A 4,939-nucleotide genomic window follows, 5' to 3' on the forward strand; every position below is an offset into this window, starting at 1 on the left:
ACACTTACTGCAGACCAACACAGGAACACCCAAGACAAGGAATTTCACATAGGGACACAATGCAAAAATAGGTTTCTAAGAAAAATATTCACTGTAAAATAAAAGGAGAAGGTCAGGTTTAGGAATTTTTGAGAACTAACCAGATAATTATATCCAAGTTCAAAACTCGATATGAAAGAAAACAAAGATTTTCTTGGAAAGTCAAGGTTTAGYTGGTCATAGGTGATTCCTAAGCCAAAATAAAATTCTAGACTTCATGTATTTTACTTTAGGAAACGTCATTATCCTTTCATTTTCTGTTCATTCTCTGTTTCTGTATGAGCTGGAAGGACAAATTTTAAGAGACTATATGGACAAAAATCAATRAGTTATTTCATTATTATTGCTAAGTTTGCTTTTATATACCTCTGAGATTGCAAACCTTTCTGCTTCTGATGAGCTCTGTTTTCTGGGCTGTGGAGGGATTATTTTTAGAAGGGAAAACTGATTTTAAAAATGTGTTATTTTACAGCATTAACTTTCCTCTATCCAGTTGCACGTTTGATTTATTTTTAAATAATTGCTAGTTAAACATCCTTAACATGATTTTCACAAGTTTGCTGCCTAGTCTGAAAAAAGAAATGTGATTAACCTAAGTGTTGAAAATCCTTATTGTATATAAAGTAAGAAAAGCTGTAAGCCTTTTGTAAGGAACAGCCTCTCTGCATGTTTGCAACGAAACATCCCAGGGCTTTCAAGTTTTCTTTATGCTGTTTGATTTCTGTGTTGTTGTTACCGCATCTCTGCTGGGATAAATATCTGAGCTGCTTTAATGCCAGATCTTAGGCAATAYACTCCAAGTGCAGGATGCATACGTGCCTCTTACGGCAAACCCACACTAAGGTAAAATTATTTTACTAGACCACGAAGCCACAGCAACTTGGTCCAGATTTCCTTAGTTAGTCTCCATTAATGAAGAGTGCAAGGAAATCAGTCTCTGAACTTTCGGGCATGGAAGTAGTTTTTACCCGAATTGGAAACACGTATCATTTAAGATATTCTTTCTTCTATTTCTATAGAACTGCTGTAGTGTTTTGTCATTATACTGTTTAAGGGCTTAGATTACCAAAATATCATCACTGTTTTTATTTATTGGGTGGTTTTGTTGCTGTTGTTGTTGTCTTTGCAGCTATTGTTGTTATATAACTATTCACTTCAATTTGCCTAATGATGTTATTTTTCTTGCTGTGACCCTCCCTCCTATGCAGTCTTCTGGATGGTAGATTTGACTGATGGATCTCTGCTGTTTTATCAGAAACCTGCAGAAATTGTGGTTGGATCAACTAAAGATGCCAAGTTTTCTGAGGTGTTAGCGAGTTCAGTCTGTTGCATTCTGCTATATTTTTTTTTTTTTTTGTACTTTAAAACACAGATTCTCCAAAATGGCTGGGCAGCACACCACAGTGGCGTTCTCTCTTTTGCAGAAAGCTTTTTTAAAAAAAAAGAAAAAAAGAAAAAGAAAAAAGCATACTGTAAATATAATTTTCTGGAGTTAGCAAGACCACACAACTACTGAATTAATGAAATAGAGTAGATACAAAACTAAAAGCAAAATATTTATTCAGTATGGTACGTTGGTTTATAAAAGTGCATTGGTCTCTCACTTTTGGAAACTCTGATACTTCTGTATGCATTTTTTGCTTAAGCAATTTGACTAGATCTATGTGAAGGATCACAAATCACAGAAATAATATTCTGATGCCTAATGGCTTTGTGACTTTTTTGATTAAAATTATCTCTACAGTAACTATGTAGGAATGTCTTCAAGAAAACACAGTATCTTTTTTTTTGCCTACAGCAGAGAAAAATTAATCCGGGAAACATAAACATGTTTCGGTTTTCAGTGAGTAAATGCCCTTCTGCCCTATTGCACGTATTGCTATATGAGAGGGGTTTGGCAACGCAGCGGGATGGCTAAAAGGGGTGTCAGAATAGCAAGCATGAAGAATGATAGACTGTTTGGCAAGAGATGCAGAAAAGGGGTATAGAAAACATTATCTCACTTGAAAATCATGCTGAACCGACTCTTTAGTGGCAATAGCCACTTAAGAGATTAAAAGCAGGGAAGACACAAGTTTGGATTTCTTCCCCATTGCAAAAATTGCTCTCTTAACGTAGTTTTCTCAGGCTTTTWCTTTTTTATATTTCTTTGAGCCCTCCTCTTAAAAAATCCAGCCTTCTCCATTCCTACCCCCTCATCTTTCAATATGGGGGGGGGGCAAGTATCTTCTCTTCTAGGATATGAATAACTTTGTACATGAAAACTATTGCCTATGTATCTGAATTTCTCCCTTCTCTCTTCCATCTCACTGGACCTTGCTGGGAAAAAACTGTTCTAAAAGACAGGAATTGATGCTTAAGTAAATGATGAAGAGGATGTGATGGTGTTTTGCTCTTGTGCGCTTTCTGCAAAGATTATACTTTGAAAGTTCTCCTGAAAGAGAAGAAAAATTGCACAGAAGGTTAAGTTAGTAGCTACAGGAAACCAACAAAATGAACAGTATCGCTTCAAAACTTCCAGTTCTGTGCCTGTAGTATCTTGGCCAATGGTCCCAAAACCTACCTTAGCAGGGTTCTCCTAAAGACACTGTGCTGAYGCCAGCATTTGGGGCAGGAGTTGCCTGGAAATTTATTTTCCTGCCAAAAAGCTAGGAGGAGGGAAGAGTATGAACGGGCAACTCTGCAGCGTTTATAGTATTTATCCAATAAGCATTTCCCTTCTCTCTATCATTGCATTGCAGTGGATTTATTTCACACTGAAGTAYCTTTCTGTAGGTGGTGCTAGCTAGTAGAACATCTGAACAAAGGAGGAAAAGCACAAGGCTTTTTCTTTTCATGAAACTGCAATGTGCAGCAATGGACGTACAGTAATGAGATATTATCATACATCTCCAGTTTCTRATACTCTGCTGTGTCTGTTATTCATACAGTAAGAATCATACTAAACTGTTTAAGTGCTGTGCTGCAGTGTTAAACCTATATACTGATAGATTGCAGGAGCTGGGAGGAAGGATCAGGAATGGGTCTCCCACGGCAGACTCCAAAAAAAAACAGTAATAAGTGTTTCATGACATATTGATAAAGGAGGAAAATACGCAGAGAACACGATGGAATGTAATGTTTTTACTGTATGGACTAACTGTAGATTAACCGACAGTGCTAAATGGGAGAGTTTTACAGTAGCTGAGCAGTAAATTCACAAAGGCCGGTCAGGAGGAACGACACTGAAGAGCTAAGGTAACGTGGGACCCTTGAATCTCTAAGCAACAGGTAGTGACTTGAGTCTGGCTAATTAACTCAGCATAGTGAAACAGAGATGGATGGAAAAAAAGGTTGCAAAAACTAGCCAATCTGTAAATTCTTCACAAAATCATTATCTCAAATTCTGTGCAAAGGCCGTYACTTGGACAGAGGAGAATTGTTCTGTCTAAATCTATTAATCAAAAGCCCTTACTTYCTGCTGCTTTGTGCCTTGAGCAAAATGACACGGATGTAGTGCAACTGAGCAGGGCGAGACTCAGAGGATGCCAGGGGCTTCCTGGACACRTGCCGCCAGCACAGCGCCTCCTACGTTACCGGCGCGAGGCAGCCTGTGGAAAGACCAGTTTGAGTAAAGACGGCACGTCCAGGAGGAGCCTTTGAGAGCTAGTGTTACTTTTATGATAACTTCTAGAAAGGGTAGTGCTAATACCAAACCTTGCACTGTGTGGAGSATTGTCTTTTCACATCCCTTTGTGTTTTGCTCTTTGGCTTTTTTGGCCAGAGCTGTGGGTTTGGTTGGTTGGTTGGGGTTTTTTTTGTTGTTTTTTTTAATGCAAACATGTTTATCTTCATTCAAATGTGTTTGTAATACTGAGAGCTAGGCTCAGGGATGACTCTTTGGCACAACTGTGCCTAAAATGTCTCTTAGGGAACTGGCTTACTCAATAGCTGSTCTTGAGCATCTTTACACATCACTGTGTAGGTGAACAGAGGACATGTGTGAAGTCAAGGAGGCCCTAGTTTCTTCCTTCACACTGTCAGCTATCTTCCACTAATATATGAACACGATCACTATTCACTGCAGTATCATTGCTGCAAAATTSAAATCTTGGCCGATTTGTGTAAACGTAATTTTAAACAATGAATGTTAACCATGATTATAGTTGTAACTCTCCTGGTTCCTCTGACTCATTATGGTAGAGCTGGCCACATTTCCCAAAAAACTTCAACTGGAGAGGTCCCAAGCAAGAAAGCCCTAGCCCAAAAATACATTGTGGTGAGTCCTTCCCTCCCTGATTAAGGAGAGGTAAATCTCTACTCAAGAGCTATACAGGAAGTAAAAGGCTCAACAGCCTTGTCAGATCATGGAAAGCAATGAGAAGTACACTGTGAGTGTGAACTAAGCACAACTATGTCACAAACCTGTCAGCGTAATAAACGGAAGGAGAATTTTGTTCCATTTCCCCACCACGTTTGGAATCAGGAAAAAAAAAACAGAAATCATCCAGAATCTACACTAGAAATCAATTTTGGAATCACAAGCTGAACTATAGAAATTGGAAGGATGGTCTAGGAAGTACAGCAACGAGACTAAGCTTTCCAATCAGAAATACTGGATACTAGTACTGTTAGTAATAACAAATGCTGCCTTGAGTTTCATCAGACAAAATATTCAGCTTGCACAAGGCCAATTCTGCACTATAGTTAATGGGCAAACCTGTTCCCCAGGATAATCTTTTCTRGGCTTCCTTGTTTTCTGCAATGTGCTGTCCTGTGCTCTTGAGGACCTTTCTGTCAAATGTACTCAAAGCAATAGACACCTTGATAGAAAAGCTGAGATTGTGCAGCGTTTCATGAGTTTTTTTACACTCTGTGGTTAATGGGGGACTTCTCACATCTCAGACTGTAACTAAGGAGA

The 4,939-nt window shown here is 38.7% G+C and overlaps 1 protein-coding gene across 1 annotated transcript in view; it reads right to left on the reverse strand.

The window, feature by feature from the left end:
* HTR7 (5-hydroxytryptamine receptor 7) overlaps nucleotides 1–4,939 on the reverse strand; it is a 34,750-nt gene that overhangs the window by 1,160 nt on the left and 28,651 nt on the right. The window lies entirely within an intron of this gene.

This window comes from Rhea americana, unplaced genomic scaffold, assembly GCF_003343005.1.
Source record: "Rhea americana isolate MKP2758 unplaced genomic scaffold, rheAme1 scaffold_93, whole genome shotgun sequence".
Taxonomy (NCBI): Eukaryota; Metazoa; Chordata; class Aves; order Rheiformes; family Rheidae; genus Rhea; species Rhea americana.